This window comes from Canis lupus, chromosome 34, assembly GCF_003254725.2.
Source record: "Canis lupus dingo isolate Sandy chromosome 34, ASM325472v2, whole genome shotgun sequence".
Taxonomy (NCBI): domain Eukaryota; kingdom Metazoa; phylum Chordata; class Mammalia; order Carnivora; family Canidae; genus Canis; species Canis lupus.
In genome coordinates this window covers 35,434,644-35,453,117 of record NC_064276.1, presented here as the reverse complement: position 1 = coordinate 35,453,117, position 18,474 = coordinate 35,434,644, and positions in this window count along the sequence as shown.

Below are 18,474 nucleotides of genomic sequence, written 5' to 3'. Positions count from 1 at the left end.
AGGAAAAAGAAAATAGAAGAAAAAGATGAGAAAGAAAACAAATAATAAGATAGTAGACTTAAATCCAACTAAATCAATAATTATAATAAATGTAAATGGTCTAAATGACCAAACAAAAGACAGACTATGAGATTGGGCTTAAAAATAAGACTCAGTTATGTTCCATCTACAAGGTATCCACTATAAAGACAAAGATAGATTAAAAGTAAAAGAACTAAAAAAAAAAAAAATCATGCAAACACTAAAAGAAGACTGTATAGCTATATTAATATCAGATAAAGTAGACTTCAGAACAAGGAATACTAGGAATACTAAGAGAGATAAAAGAGACATTATATAATAAAAGGGTCAATTAGGCAAGATGATACAGCAATCCTAAATACATATGTAGCTAACAACAAGAATTTCAAAATACATGAAGTGATAGAAATGACAGGGAAAAAATAGACAAATCCACCACTCAAGTTGAAAACTGTAACACCCTTATCTCGGTAAATGATAGAACAAGTAGACAAAAATTAAAAAAATAAAAGTAACAACAAATGACATTTTTAAAACACTAATTGACTTTAAAAAACACTCTATGCTACAACAGCAGAACGCAAATTCTTTTCAAGTGCACATGAAACACTCACCAAGATAGACTATCCTGGGCCACAGAATATGTCTTAGTAAGTGGCAAAAAAATTGAAATCATACAAAGTATGTTCTCTAATCAGAAAAAATTAAGCTAGAAATCAATAACAGAAAACTACTTAATAATTTCAACTGCTAGTGAGGATACAGAATAACTGGAACTCTTGTTCATTTTTGATGGGAATGCACAGTGGTAGAGCCATTTTAGAAAACAGTTTCGTGGTTTCTTATAAAGTTAAATATATACTTAACATAAGACTCAGTAATCTCACATCCAGGCATTAATTTGAGAGAAATAAAAACTTATGTTTACATGGTGCATAAATGTTTATAGTGTCTGTTTTCATAGTCATCAAAAACTAGACACCCATATGTCATTTAAATTATGAATGGATAAAGAAACCATAGAATAGCAACAAAGAAGACTGAATAACTGAAAATATGTTAAAAGATAAACTGAGGCATATTAAAAATTTTAATAATTTATTTGAGCAAAAATCAATTAGAATTGGGCAGTACCAAAAAGGACATGGGGAGGAGTGCTCCACCAACAGGAGCCAGGAGAAGATACAGAAACCAAGCAAAAAAATTATTTAATTGGGTACAGGGTTGCTTTATTTGGGAAAACCTAGTTGGCTGGTTGTGATTGGCCATCCTTAGGTTTTGATTTCTCACCCTCTAGGTATTTACAAACTTAGGTTTGAGTTTGCTCATATAGGCTGCCAAAGCATGAAAGCCACCTTAGTCTAATGGCCTCCTCATTTAATTAATTTAACACATGCAACGACAAGGATGATTCCAAATATACTAGGCTGAATGAACAACACCAGACTCAAAAGGCTACATAATCAATGATTCCACTAACATGATATCTAAAAGGCTAGATAGGATAAGACTAGAAATCAGAGTACAGTAGTATTTGCAAAGGATCAGGGTCAGCTTGTAAAGGGGCTGCATGAGGGAATTTGAGGGAGTAACAGAATTGTATCTTGATTGTAGTGGTGGTTTACTGGATTATATATTTGTCCAAATGCATAGAACTGTATACCAAAAAGAGTGAATTCTACTGTACATAAAATATAAAACATCGATTTGATGTTTTTTAAAATTCTGGATAAAATAAAAGGCAATGAATGAACTTCTTATCTTCTCAGGTTACTTGAAGAAAGATTTTTTTTCCCTATGTTTTCTGTCTACGGTCAGTTACCAAAATATGGACCAAAACCAAATCATTTAAGCCTTGTTTATTCTGTTAACTCTAGGTGATTTGAAGCAGAAGAGGAATATGCCAATCATCAAAGTCCAGAGATAATCCTAAAGCACAAATTTAGCTCCTCTTCACAGTCTCTGAGCTACACTCAAAACCACTTTCCAGAACTGCCAAGGATGCTTGATTGAGTTTCAGCATTATTTCCAGACCTCCCCAGGTGGAGCCATTAATAATCAGTGAAATGGCCCAAAAAGAGCACCGAAAGGAACATGAGTTTCAAAATCTGCTAACTGTGTCATTAATCTCTGAATGATTGAGGACGGAATATAAAGGCCATAGTATTGCTGCCCACTGCACACACCTACAACACTCTGAAGCAGAAATCTACCCTATGACAATGACCTCATGATACTGCATAACCCTGAGGAGACAGGGTGAAGCTGGTTAGGTCTGGAGCTGTGTTGTCATCTGTCAATCTGCACAGTCAGGAATGTCTGCATTCAGAGCCTCTGACATCAATTCCAGTTTAGACTTGTTCCCAAGGGACATGGGGTGATTATTTTTATCTCCTAATGTTACAGTTTAACTAATTCACTAATGATTAAGACAATTTTAAAGACTGAGCAGGCCCCACTAGCTAAATGGTTGCTGCACTTTAGTTAACATGCAAAGGGTGTCCACTGCCTGCAGTTAGCTAATAATGCATTATAATTAATAGTACTTGGGAAAAGTGTCCAGTCAGCGGGAGCCCTGAGGTTGTTTTCCTAATGCACCAAGATGATCTCCATCAGGCCTTTTCTTGTTTCATCAGATAAGTGATTGTGCTGTCCCTACTCTGATTCTTTTAATTCTAAAGTAATTTGGTTCTGATTCCAAAACCTCACAGAATTTTCTTCATTAGCATTTTCTTGAACTGACATGTGGGTTGCTGTGGTGATAACAGTGAAAAACTACCTTCGTATTTACTCATCTCCAATACTGCCTTGCAAAAGCACATCTATCTTAGCAGGAGGGCTTCAGCAAGAAAAACCCAGGGGAAGTTAGGACAATGATTCATCCACCACAGTATAGATTTCTTCATTTGCTTGCACTATCTCATGCTCTTCTAATTGTTTCTTCCTTAATTTTTATTTCCTTTTGTATAGGATCTGCTTTGTCCCACTATTCTTAATTGGTGCTAAAAAGCCTATCTTATATGTAGGGAAACTAATCTTGGATGTCATAGAAAATTAACTATTACATCACCTAACATCATTTTGCTGGAACAAGAAACAGACGATGATGAAATCAGAGTAGTTCAGTGAAAGCCAAGAAAACAACAACAAATAATAGCGTGATGATGTAAACAAAGACCCATCTTCATCTCCCACCTCAGTATTATTTTTGGAAATTGAGTGCCCATCTTCAGATGCCCCTTTCCATCTCTCTCATCCTCCATTGCCCACCCACATTCCAGAGCAGGGGAGGGATGAATGAGGTACATGTTCCTCATACCACATGTTCCAAAAGCAGACAGCAAGCATCTAAATCACGTAAATATGATAGAAGGGGGGAATATAAGAGATTTTATATATATACTATGAAGCTAGAATCATTGTTCTACTGGCTCTGCAATCATACAAATTTTCAATTTTTTTTTTATCAAGTTAAAGGTTAGATACAAAGAAAACCTCTAATAACTTTGACATTGGATCAGCTAGCAGAGAGTCTAGTTGTGTGGTCTGTGTCATGGAGTAGAGTGTTCTATGAATGTCAATCAGGTCAATAGTGTTACTAGTGGTTAATAGTGTTGTCCAGGTCTTCTGTTTCCTTACTGATGATTTTTCCTTTACTTCTTCTCTGATTACTGAGAGAAGTATTGAAATCTCCAAATGTAACTGGATTTGCCTAGTTGTACAACCTGTGCCTGTGGTGGTGAGCATATATACTCCTTCCTGACATTTTTACCATCCTAAACTCTACTGTTATTATAATCATCATTTTAAAAATAAGGCAACTGAGGCACAAGGAGGGGTAAGTAAATGTGCAAGGCCACCTGGACTTCAAATTGAGGTAGTTTGACTCCAGACTCCTTGTTCTTCAACCCCATGATACACTGAACTCAGTCTCATCTGTGAATCTCAAGAGTGGGTAAGATGAAGCCATGATGTTACATGCCTTTTACAAAGTATTTGTGGTACAAGCCAACTTCTGGGGTTGTTCAAGTGCCATTCCAGGCTCCATTCTCTCCCATCTCCACTACCATTCAACACAATCTTATCCTCCCTCCAAGGAGCATTGGAGAGGACACTCTAAAGATGTGTTGTTAGGAAATACAGCTTTCAGTGGGACTGAAGAAGGTAAAAGACCTTGCTTTGGCATGAAGGGCTCTATGGGGTTATGTCTTTCTTCCCAGTTTCTCTCCTTTATTAGCTACCTTATCTTTATTCCTTTCCAGGATGCTCCTGTGGATAGGTCTCAGTACTGCCCTGGAGAGGCCTGGTGGTGGAGAGATAAAGCTAACACTACTCTGGGGTTTAGCAATTCATCTGTCCTTGCTTCTTTTTGTCATAAGTGTGGTAAGGCCTTAAAGGTCAAGTAGAAAGTGTAGGCTTTGAGAAAGGGGCAATGAAGACCTATTCAGATTTGGCCCTAGGCTAGAAAAGCAAAAGGAGTCCTCATTCACTCACAGTTCACCTAGTTTAGCAAGGCCAGGATGTCTTGGGGTCAACTGGAGTTGGGGTCAAAGTTTTACAGGAAAAAGCAATGTGTATTCTCCTCTATCTGGATCTCTTAGGGAGGCTGTAATGGTGAGTGGTTGGCCACCTCTGTTTTCATCAGAGAAAAATCCAAACCGTAAGACTGTCCATGGGAATGGAATAACCATTTCTAACCAAAGAAATGTAAATCCTCAATCACAATATGGCTAAAGAACTGTTTTGTTTTTATGCCTCCGATTTTTCTTTTTTTCAGTCCTGACAGTCCTTCCAGTTCAGATCAGGGCAAACTTTGGATCTGATGCTGAAATCTCAGCAAAGGTGGTGCATTTGGTATCTTGAAAGCAAGAGATGACCCACCACTCTGTTTAGTCATTTGAGGAAGGACTATGAGATCTAAGTCTCAAGATCAGTATCTGGCGTATAGTTAATGCTATAGGAGTGTTATCACAGAACTAATAAGACACTAGTCACAATACCAGAGTGATAAATTATTTTACGATGAAGAAACAAAGTTGTCAAGCAACCTGGATACTCCTGTTGACCTGACCTGACCCCAAGGAAACCCAAACTAATATGGTTCTTAGTGAACAAGGAATTCTAGCAAGTCAGGGGAGTTGTTATGATTTAAGTGTCTAGTAGCATTAGGCTCTGGGTTATTTCAGATCGGAATATTCCTACTATATTTAGTATGTTTATCAGGCAATAATTATGGGCCTAGAGGGTCATCTGGTATGCACTAATCTATTGTAGCAATTTTAACAATAATAATAGTAATAATATAATAATAATAATAATAATAATAATAATGCTATAATAAAAACTTGGTAAGCACTTATTATGCCCTTTATAAAGATAAATATTCTCTAATTCATTCTTCATGACAATCCTGTAAAGTAAACACAATTACTGATAAGGAAACCAAAATTTAGAGACATACACATGATCCCACCATGATTTTGCCCATAGTTTCCTTGACAGGAACACATGTTTTTGTCAGTCACCTGATTGCTCTAATTATCCCTCAAGACTTAGTTCTAGTGTTCCCTATTCTAGAAACCAGGCTCCAAATTCTTTCTTGGAGCATTAACTATATGCCAGACACTGATCTCTTTCTTGGAGCTGCTTCTGGGGTAGGCATCCCTCCTCTATTTCCCCAGTTCTCTGCATTACCTCTGCAAAGCACTTGCTACATCATATCAAAATGTTCTCCTCTGTCTCTAAGGCAGGCTGCATCTTGTTATGACTAAATCTTCTTTCCTTCCAGAGATGCTCAATACCTGGCAGAAATTATTATTCAGTAGAATGAGTACTGTGACTGGTATTGAGAAGATACTCAAATACTTGAGGAATCACAAATTAGATGATGGTAAAGCTTTTAAGTATCAAATGAGTGACTGGACTAAGGACTCTTTAAGGTCTCTTCCAGTCCTGAGATACTATAGTTTTGAGACTCAGATTTGAACCTACCTGGCTTGATGATGTCAACCTTCACTGAGAAAAGCAAAGTGACTTCAAGAGGAAGATAAGGAAGTCAGTTCTGAATTCAAACAATCCTCCTCTCAAATGGCCCATTCAGAGTTGGTAAACTGGTAGCCTGGGTGGCTTAGTCAGTTAAGCATCTGCTTTCAGCTCCAGTCATGGTCATGGGGTCCTGGATCAGGCTCCCTGCTTAGTGGGGAGTCTGCTGCTCCCTCACCCTCTGCCTGCCCCTCCCCCTGCCTGTACTAGCTCTTGCTCTCTCTCCCTCTCTCTCAAAATAATAAACAAAATCTTTACCAAAAAAAGTTGGTAAACTCATCTAAAAGTAGAAGACTGAAACATTTACTTAAAGGAAACCGCCCCCCCCCACAATTTATCATAATGCTATCCTATATGACACCACTTTAAATTTTCAAATGTAAATCCCTACATAGTTCTTTTATAGAAATAATCCAATGTAAATAATATCCTCAAGAATAAACTGCTTCATTTTATAATACAGATTATATCTTGAAGGACATGAAAATACTACACAGGAAGAGATAAGAGACAGGCCACAGAGTCCGTTCCTCTCTGTTACCAAAAGGCTACTGCAGCAATAGCCCTGGGCTCCTGCTAGGCTCCATTCAGAACGCTCATGCACTGTTGACAACAACTGATTATTCCTGTGACCTTCATCAAGGGGCCTCATGCAGTAGTCATTCTTTTCTGCCATCTAAGGGCTTCATGAATTGTAAATCAGTTCAAAACTGATAAGCACTCATCAATTCCCACTTAAACTCTGTTCCAAAGCATAGTTGTTTCATTAGTCCAAAATCTGTCATAAACCTTTCACCTTAGGAAACCCATGGTGAGAATTTCTCTCAGTAGTAAGCATATTTATTTCACTCGAACCTTGGAAACAAGCTTCATAAAATGTAAAATGGTTCCTTTTGTCTTGTTTTTAATGTCTCCTTATTGCAGGAAAAATATTTTGAAGGGTCTCTGGTAGAAGGCTAGTTTTGATTGCCAATGCCATAATCTAAATCTCATCACAAATACTGATTGATTCCAAAATTGCAAAAGAGAGTAGTCTCCAATTATCTATTATAGAGCAGAATTAAATCTGAGTGTTGTGAGAATATTAATTCATTTGTGGAATTGAATACAAGATAATACATTCATGTTCTGACAGAAATCTATAATTTTGAGTCAAGTTTGCCAATAACAGTGTTACTGTAGTACAAATTCAAAGTTTAAAATGTCTGTGTTCACGTGCTTTCCAAATGCATTTCAGAGTCCATTTGTAGTACAGATAAGCTCTGATATCTGCTATTTTGGATTTTATCCAAGGAACTTTCTGCAACCAAAAAGGGGTGTGGTTATTTTAATTACCCTTCCCAAAGCAGTCCATTTCTTTTAGCTCTAAATGTTGAAAACTAGCTCATTAAATTGAACCCAAATCTGCCTCCCTGAAATTTCTTCCATTTAAGTAAAAGCTTTAAGGGCCAAATTTCAGCCTATTATAAAGATGACTTTCTTTTCCTTCAGTGGGGGGGGGGGGGAGGGGTAGGGAGGGGCAGAGGAAGAGGGAGAGAGAGAGAATCTTAAGTAAGTGCCATGCCCAGCATGGAGCCCATGCAGGACTTGATCTTACAACTCTGAGATAATGACCTGAGCTGAAATTAAGAGTTGGACGCTTAACTGACTTAGGCACCCAGATGCCCTAAGAATGACTTTCTAACAATTCAAATGCTTCAGTGGACAGGGAACATGAATTGAGTACACATGAATTGCATGTACACTGTGTGCTAGATAAACACCTTTTTAAGTGCTTTGCCTATCTTAAATTTTCTATCACAACAACACCTTTAAGTGAGTACTATTATTTATTCCATTCTACAGATGAAACAGGCACAGGGATTTTAAGCAATATGCCCCCAAATCACACATGCATATAATAAATGAGTAGAGCCAGGACTCAAATCCATTGACCATACTACAAAGCCCTGTGTTATGGGAGCACCACTTGACACAGAGAATTCCAGCAGCAGAGGAGGTTTGAACTAAATGACATCTGAAATCCTTTCCAACCATGAGAATAGGTCACAGAGAATTCTCACGCAATGTGAACATCTTCACTTAACCAATCCATCCCCAAAGTCTAGAATAATTACCTCTCTAATGTCCTCTGTTGGATGCTTGTACTTCCTCTCTGATGGCACCTAGCCAATTACTTTATAATGACTTATTGTGTTTCTCCCACACAAGACTAAACTTCCTCAGAATAAGGACTATTTCTATCTTCTTAATCATTATATCCTGAATATCTAGCACAGTGCCTGGCACAAAGTAGACAGTCAATAAGTTTTTGTTGAATAAGTGAATAAAAGATATAATGAATCAAGGGTAACATCCCATTGTTCTACAACTTAAATTTTGTCAAGTCTTACTACAGAACTAGACTCTAGAATGAAGACTAGAAAAAAACAGATACACACACACTAGAAGTGTCTTTAAAAAGCATAAGCCCAAATCCCTTTATGCTTATTCTACGTTACTTACTAAAATATATATGTATATATTTAACAATAAGAGATTAGCTAAATAAATCACTATCTGTTCACCCGGTAGAATGTTGGACTTCTATTAAAAACAATGTTGAAAAATAATAGTTAATGACATGGAAACACATTCTCGTTGCATTAAATTTTTTAAAAAATTAATCAGTAAATCCACTTTTTGTTCATGTGAGAAAAGAAAAAATTAAACAGCATATATACATAAACATTACTGAAAGGATGTGTTATAACCCTAAACAGCAATAATGTTTTTCTCTTACAGAATTAGAGATAAATTTTTATTTTTTATGGGAGAAGTTTTTTTCTATTTAATTTCTAAATTTTTCTGTTTTCTAAATTTCCACAGTTACACTTAGAAGAGAAATAAAGGATTGGGCTTTGTTTTTTTATTTTTTATTATTTTTATTTTTTTTGCTGAATACAAATGAATTAGCTGTATAAAAGAATTAGAAAGGAATAGGTGCAACTTCCACCCATGTACTCATTTATCTTCTTTTCCTAGTACTTTAATTGAAATACTATATGTAGGCTTGTATAAGGCAAAGGCATGGCTCTTGGGAAATATTTTTTTCAAAGTGGAAATAAAGGCACAGAAGACCGTCCTCACCCAAACTTGACTAACATATTCAGAGGCTACTGTGCTGGGGTCAATTTCCTCATTTTGTATTTCTCCAAGCATTGTAATAGTTATACTAACCCCATGTAGTAATTTAAACAAACAAGCAAGAAAGCAATAACAAATCCTTCATAATAACAAATACCAATAAAAAGAAAAATGAGTGCTAGTTGCAGAAATAAAAGAAAAAAAAAAGAAACAGGTATAAGGCAATGATGGTTCTTGGCCTGGAACTACATATTTTATGGGAGGAATTATATATAAAAATTCCAGGCAAAAAAAAAGATTTTCTAGATGTTTTCTTTAGTTCTTCTTATTTTTTCCCTCCAATGATACTGGATTTGGCAACTTCTGAAAAATGTTATGCCAAGATTCCAACTTCTTAATTTATTCCTATGCTGTAACAAGAAAGAAAGGGTGGAAAGAGACAAGGGAGTAGGGTAAGAGAAAAGGGAAAAGGCGGTGAGCAAGGCTGGCTGCTGGCCCTTGCAAGAGAATTCAATTGTCAACTGACACAAGTAATGGTAAGGAAATATATTTTTTAATAAAAAGGAGACAGGAGAGCATGTGTGAAGGAGGGCGTGCCTTGCAAGTCACTGAAAACTGGCCTTCTCTCCACCTATTTGTGGAAAGAGTTGAAGTTTGATGACAAAGATTGGGAGAATAGAAAGTGGTGGGGGTGATACTCCAAATGACAGCATGAGGTAATCAGAAGATAAACATCTCCATCTCCCTATACTTTGGAGTCATATAAGCAATAACCTGGGAACCAGCTCCACCCACCCTGCGGACACATCTCTGCATAAAAAGGAAAGATATAAAGCCCCTTTCTGACAAAGATTGGACTTAAAATCACTCACATGATGCTCTGTTTGCTGGTACCTTGACTTGAGTAGATTTGGGGCATCTGCCTGCTAACTACAGATACTGAAGTTCTCCAGAGTCCCCGGAGGGCAGAGCACTCTTGGTGAAATACATACTGAGCATTTAGGGAGATTTTATGTAAATGGTGTATTACTTCTAGTCTCTTGTTGAACTACAAAATCATTCTTGCCTGCTTTCCTTCTCACTGAGCAACTCTTTCTTTTTTGAAATTGGCATCATCATGCCCCAGGCTAATTTACCTGTTCAGATGGGACAGCTCTCCACAACAAAGATATACCTGGTCCAAAATGCCCGGAGTGTTAATGTTAAGAAACCCAAGCTTATATGTATAATCAGTTTCATTTTATATTTTCTGAGTACCGTTTTGCTCACTTGCAAAATGGAAAGAAACTCTTCAAAGTATTTTCCGATCCTTAAAAATTTAAATGTTTTATTCAAGACCACCTACCTCATATGCAGTAATACTAAACATTACTAAATATTGGACCTAGATCTCTAAGTGTAGTCATCTTTCTGCTACATTAAAATCGTGGAGCTTGCTTGATTTCTATGGTTCTACTTCTACTCCTGACTCCTTCTGTCCCTAAGCATGGTAATCATACTCCTTAACCTTCATTTTTTTTCTGCCTGGGTTCCTTACCCCTTCTAACTACTAATATTGCCTCCCTTTGTGTTATCATTTGACCATCACTGTCCCTTAGTTCTATGTGAAGCCCAAGGAATTGTGTTAGAGTTTGAAATACCTTGATGTATTACTGAATTTTATGTATATAATAGAATAAATTTTAGGGTATAATTCTGTACTCTTTATTTTAAGATTTTATTTATTTATCCATGAGAGACACAGAGAGAGAGGCAGAGACACAGGCAGAGGGAGAAGCAGGCTCCATGCGGGGAGCCAGACGTGGGACTTGATCCCGGGACTCCAGGACCACTCCCCAGGCTGAAGGCAGCGCTAAGCCGCTGAGCCACTGGGGCTGCCCAACTCTGTACTCTTTACAAATGAACTTTTCTTATTGTTTTCTTTATAGCTGCTCATCGTTAAAACTTTTTAAAAAATAGCAACAAAGAAATTTGAAACATTTAATCTCCAAACCTAGAAATATCTCTTGCCATTACTTTGTCTTTTTTCTTTTTTTAAATAATAAATTTATTTTTTATTGGTGTTCAATTTACCAACATACAGAATAACACCCAGTGACTTTGTCTTTTTTCAATGCATATTTTTTCTTTCATCAAAAAGTGTTGAGATGTCAACACCATTCTGTAATTTTTTCCCATTTAATCATACATTGGGAACCTCTCCCCATGTTACTAAATATTATTCTCTAGCATCATCTTTACTGGCTCCATAGTAATCCACTGTACAAGTGTATTAACTTGTTTAACCAATCCTGTATTGTTGGGTAATTAGGCTGCTCACAATTTTAATCTTTTATAAATCTGTCCTTCCAAATATTTTTAAAGCAAATCTTTGAGCATTCTTATCACATTCTTACCAAAAAGTGGGATTTATGAATCAAATGACATGCAAAAGTTTGAGTTTTGACATATAGTGTCAAACTGAATGGGAATTTTACTTCAAATTAATGAATTTTCTGGTTAGTGAGGGTTGATAAACCACAGACATTCTTTATCCAGACTGATTTCTCACTATAGTGGCCTCTCATTGCATATCCATGAAATGAAAGCCAGAGTAAGGCCAGCAATTGGTACTGACTAGTCAATACTGTCACTCCTCCTGTAAACTAACTTTGAGTAATCTTGAGATTCAATTCCACTGAACTTTAGTAAATACCACATAGTACTATCCAAGTTTTTTCTAAGTAAATATCCAATTGTCAACAGACTGTTCACCTGTTTATTTAGCTTTATTTAAAAAGCACCAGCACCACCTGGTGACAATAATTCAGATTGTCCCTTCCCAAAAGTCCTCATTCCTTCTTTACTTTCAGTTGTTTTTTGAAAAAAATTCACACATACATAAAAATTGAAAGAATACTAAAATAAACATCCTTATACTATCATCTGTATTTACCAGTAGTTAATATTTTTGCTACACTGGCTTTAACTTTTTCTATATGTGTTCATATACCAAACCATTTGAAAATATAGACTTGAAATACTTAACCTCCAAAATTTTCTGCATGAATCTCCTAAGAAAAGGACATCCTTTACATTAGCACAGTATCATCGTCTTACCTGAGAAATTAACAATAATTTTACATCATCATATATGTTATATATGTTCAGATTTTCCCTATTGTCATAAAACATTTGTAGGTTTTTAACCCAAGATCTAATCAAGGCTTATGCTTTGCAATTGGTTGTTGTTTCTAAGGTCTCTTTTAATCTAGAATAGGACAATTTTCACAACTTTTTTTTTATTTCCCATGACATTGCCATTTTTAAAGCATTCAGGTCAGTTAACTTATAGAATATCTCACATTCTGAATTTGTCTGATTATTATCCCCATGATCAGGTTCATAGTAAACATTTTGGCAAGAATATTTCATAGGTGACTCTGTAGTTTTTATTGCACCTCTTTAGGAAAATTTAACATCAATGCTTCCTATTACTGGTGTTGCTAAGTTAGACCACTTGGTTAAAGTAGTGATTGCAAAATTTACCCCACATAATTAATGTTATGAGCAGAGTACGACTTTGAGACCATGTGAATATCTTCACCCCAGCAAATTTCTACACAAAGGTTTTGACAGACATTGACAGTCCTTACTTAAATCAGTTACTACACCGGAAATTGCAAAATGATGATTTTCTATCTCTATCATTATTTTGACAGTAATTATTAAAGAGAAACAAACATAAATTAGCCTACCAAGTATTCTGAAAATCCTTAGTGAGTGATTTAAGACAAAAAGAATGGAAAAAAATTTTAAACCTTACTTAGATCATACAATATTAATAATCATATAGGTATTGTAATTCTGAAACTTTTTATGTAATTATAGAATAAAGCAACTAAGCAGATATATCCATAAAATTAGGAGCCAAGATTTCACTGTAAGAGCAAAGAAATACACATATAAAATAAAATCAGCTGAGGGAAAATACTATAATGTTACATCTGAGTTAGAATTATCAATACTAACTCATGATTTAAGAAAAAAAAACTTACTTCTTAATTAAACAAAGATACTGCAGTAGCAATAGCATAGCTAGCATCCAGATCTTGGTTTCTTGTGTGCTTATTAGTCATTTGTGTATCTTCCTTTGTGAAATGTCGGCTAATTCTTCTGATCTTTTTATTGGATTGATGGAGTGAAAGGACTTCTTTCTGTATTCTGGATACTAGTTCATTATCAGATATATGTTTTCAGAGTATTTTCTCTCATTCTATGGCTATATTATTTATTTTCTTAAAAGTGTTTTGGTTTGATTTGGTGGTTTTGTTTTGTTTTGTTTTTTGAGAGGGGGCGAGGGGAAGGGCAGAGGGCAAGGGAGAAAGAGAATCCCAAGTAGGCTCCACACCCAGCATGGAGCCCAATGCAGAGGTGGATCTCACAGCCTTAATAAGATCATTACCTGCCTGTGCCAAAATCAAGAGCCGGACACTTACCCAATTGAGTCACCCAAAGCATCTCTTAACAGTGTTCTTTGATGAGAAGTTTTTAATTATGATGTTCAATTTACCCATTTTTTTTCTTTTATGGTTATTGCTTTTCTGTGTTCTGCTGCAAAACTTTTGCCTACTCACAAATCACAAATATTCTTCTAAAATCTTTATAGTTTTAGTTTTAAGAATTTTTTCATTTTAAATAAAAGTTATTTGAGTTTCTAAAAACATCTTTATATTTTTACTTTTTATGTTAATCTATGATCTTTCTAAAATAAATGCTTATGATATAAAGTAAGCACAAAGGTTAATTTTCCTATATGGATATCCAGTTATTCCAAAACCATTTGTTAAAAAAATTTTCCTTTACCTATCAGATAACTGTGGCATCTTTGTGAAAATCAAATAGCTGTATAAGTGTGAATCTAATTCTTTCTATTCTATCTTCTGATTTATATGTCAATTCTTATGCGAGTGTCATACAGTTTTGATTACTGTAGCTTTATAGCAGTCTCAAAGTTAAGCAATTAAGTTTTTCAACTTTGTTCTTTATCAAGATGCTTTAGATATTATATATCTTTTGCATTTCCAAGTAAATTTTAGAAAAAGTTTGTCAGTTTCTACCAAAAGCACGGTGGAACTGTGGCTAGATTGTGTTGAATCTCTGGTTTGGGAAGAATTGGCATTTTAATGATATCAAGTCTTCTAATCCATAAACATGGTATATAAAATAATCCTTTTTCTCAGCAATGTTTCATAGTTTTCAATGAAAACATCTTGCATTTCTTTTATTAAATTTATTCCTAAGTGTTTTATTTTTTGATGCTGTTGTGAGTGAAATTAACTTTCTATTTTATTTTCCAGTAGGATAGGGTAATATATAAAAATAAGTCAATCAGAAAAGACAATTATGAGATTTCATTCATATGTGGAATTGAAGAAACAAAACACTTTGAAGAGCATAGGAGGAGGGAGGGCAGAATAAAACAAGACAAAATCAGAGAGGGAGACAAACTGTAAGAGAGTCTTAACCATAGGAAGCAAATCGAGGGTTGCTAGAGGGGAGAGGGGTGGGGGGGAATGGAGTAACTGAATGATGGACATTAAGAATACATAAATATAATAAGCACTGGGCATTATATTAGACTGATAAGGGACAACTGGATGTCTTGGTGGTTGAGCATCTGCCTTTGGCTCAGGTCGTGATCCTGGGGTCCTGGGATCAAGTCACACATCAGGCTCCCCACAGGGAGCCTGCTTCACTCTCTGCCTACCTGTGTGTCTCTCATGAATAAATAAATAAAATTTATAAAAAAGACTGATGAATCATTGAACTCTACCTCTATAACTAATAATATACTATATGTTAATTGAATTTAAGTGAATAGTAAATAAATACATAAAATTAAAAAACAAAAATTACAATTGATTTTTGTATATTAAGTTTGTTTTGTTTTAAGATTTTATTTATTTGCGAGAGAGAGAAAGAGAGCATGAGCAGGGATAGAAGCAGAGGGAGAAGCAGACTCCTGGCTGATCAGGGAGATTGACGTGGGGCTCTATCCCAGGACTCTGGAATCCTAAGCCAAAGGCAGCTGCTTAGCTAACTGAGCCACGCAGGTGCCCTTATTTTTGTATATTAACTTTGTATCCTGAAATTTTGCTAATAGTTCTTTTGTAGATGCCTTAAGATTTTCTATGTAAACAACCATGTCACCTGCCCAAAAAACAAGATGACAACAACAAAAAAAACAGGATTTCTCTTCTGAGTTTTATGTTTTTTATTGCTTTTTCTTGTCTTATTGAAATGGCTAAGACCTTAGAGACAATATAAATAATGAGAATGGGTATTCTTACCTAGTTCTTAACCTTTGGGAAAGTATTCAATATATTACTATTAAGTAGTACCATTAGTTTTTCATATATGCCATTTTCATAAATTTCATTTATCAGAGTGAGGAAATTCTCTCTTCTATTTCTAGCTTCTGAGAGTTTTTAATATCAAATGAATGAAATTTATCAAATGCTTTTTCTGTATCTATTGAAATGATAATAAAACTTTCTCCTTTTTCTGTTATTATGGTGATTTTCACTGATTTTCAGTGATTATAATATATCTCTATTTACTGGAGGAAGAGTTATATTTTCTTTGAGCCTACTTCATCAATATTAATATAGCACTCCAGATTTTAGTTTACTTATTGCATCATGTATCTTTTTCTATTTTTACTTTCAAAAATATTATGTGTGTATCCATATGTGTGTATATGATATTCATCTATAAATATGTATGGCATGCAATATATATATTTATCTCTTTTCTTGGAGATAGCATATAGTTGGGTCTTGCTTTTTTATCCAATTTGAAAATCTCTGCATTAGTTGGAGTGTTTCTAGGTGTATTAGTATAATTATTGAATGTAATTACTGATATGGCTTGTCTACCATTTCATTATTTTGCTTTCTGCTTGTGATCCCTGTTTTTTCTTCTTCTATTCTTCTTTTTGCCTGTTTTTGAAGGAATTACTTTAAATTTTTCATTTTAATTTATCTGCTCCCTTTTACTTATGCCACTTTCCATTAAACTTTTAATGGTCACTATAGAAATTTCAATATATACTCTCAACTTTTCTTAGTTTACTTAGCATTAGGACAGACATTATATAAAATATAGTAACTATAGAATCTGTGGATTGCCTTTTTTCTTAACAAAATTTTAAAATTTTCACAAAGTTCAGAATGCCTGTTTTTTTCTTGGGGTCATATCTAAGAAATCATTGCCAGATCTAATGTCAGGATTTTTGTACTGTTTTCTTCTAAAATTTTTATACTTTTAAAGTTTAGTTCTTATATTTGTGTCCTTGATCCATTTTGAGTTAATTTTTGTACATGGTCTTAGATATTCAATTCACTCTTCTGCATGTGAATACCCAGTTTTCTCATCATTAATTGTTAGTTCTAATAATGCTTTTGTGGACTATCCAGAATTTTCTACATATAAGATCCCATCATCTGTAAACTAAATAATTTTACTTATCCTGTCTGATATGAATGTCTTTTATTTATTTTTCTTTCCTAATTTCTCTGGCTAGAATTCCTAGTACTTGAATAGAAGTGGTTAAAGTGGACATCCAATGCTTTGTTCCTAATATTAGAGGAAGAGTTTTCAGTTTTAACTTCAATAACATACAAACACTGCTCCTTTACAACTCCATCCTCACCTCTTTCAGCTGTCACAAAATGATATTTTTATATACTGTGTGCCCCCAAACATAATCTAATAATTCTTTTGAATGTATTAATCTCTTAAATTACATAGAAAAATATATGGAGTTACAAATGAAAAGTGTAATAATTCTAGCTTTTAAACTATTATTTTTTAAATATATTAATCTTTTGAATCATGTAGAAAACAAAAAGTGGAGTTACAAACCATTGTTACAATAATACTAGTTTTTATAATTTCCCAGGTGTTTACCTTTACTGAGATCTTTATTTCTTCATATGATTTAAGTTAGTATCTAGTGCCCTTTAATTTCAACTTGCATTATTTCCTTTAGCATTTATTGCAGGGCAAGCCTAACAGAAAACAAACAAACAAACAAACAAACAAACAAAAACCACTATTATCTGCTAATGTCCTAATTTCTTCCTCATTTTTAAAATTTTTTCTTTTTTTCTTTTTTTTCTTTTCTTTCTCTCTTCCTCATTTAATCAAGTTTTACTTGATAGAAAATTCTTGGTTGACAGGGTTTTTTTTTTTAGCTTTTTTTTTTTTTATAAATTTTTATTTATTTATGATAGTCACACAGAGAGAGAGAGAGAGGCAGAGACACAGGCAGAGGGAGAAGCAGGCTCCATGCCGGGAGCCCGACATGGGATTCGATCCCAGGTCTCCAGGATCACGCCCTGGGCCAAAGGCAGGCACCAAAGCGCTGCGCCACCCAGGGATCCCTCTTCTAGCACATTGAATATATCATCTCACTGCCTTTGGCATGGCCTTCAAGTATGCGATGATAAATCTACTGATACTTTCATCAAGGAGCCCTTGAATGTAACATATATCTCTGTTTTCAACACTTCTCTCAAGCTACTTTCAAGATTTTCTGGCTCTGCTGTTTGGAAGTCTGATTATAATGTGTCTCATTGTGGGTTTCTTTGAGTTCAACTTACTTGGAGTTAGTTGTGCTTCTTAGATGTTTATATTTATGTCTTTCCTCAAATTTGGGAAGTAAGTTTTCAACCGTTATTTCTTCAAAGATTCTCTCTGTTCGTTTCTCTCCCTTTCTCTCTTCTCTTTCTGGGACTCGTAGACATGTATGTTGGTCCACTGGATGGTGCCACAGGTCCCTTAGGTTCTGTTCACTTTTCAATCTTTTTAATTTCTGTTCTTCACACCTGATAATTTCCATCATCCTATCTTCAGGTTCACTGGTTCTTTCATCTGCCTGCTCAAATATGCCCTCAATCCCTCTTGTGACTTTTTCATTTGTTATTGTATTTAGTGCTCTAAAAACTTATTGCGCTCTAAAATTTCTTTTTGGTTTCTTTTTAGATTTTCTATCTCTTTATTGATTTTTTTTATATTTTTATTTTCATACATCATTTTCTTGCCTTTCCCCACACCTTCCTTCAGTTTTTTAAGGATCTTTAAGACAATTGCTTTAAAGATTTCACCTAATAGAGCTGCAGTCAGGGACAATTTCTGATGCTATTTTTTTCCTTGAAGGAGCTATATTTTCCTATTTTCTTTTTTTTTAAATATTTTATTTATTTATTCATGAGAGACAGAGAGAGAGAGAGAGAGAGG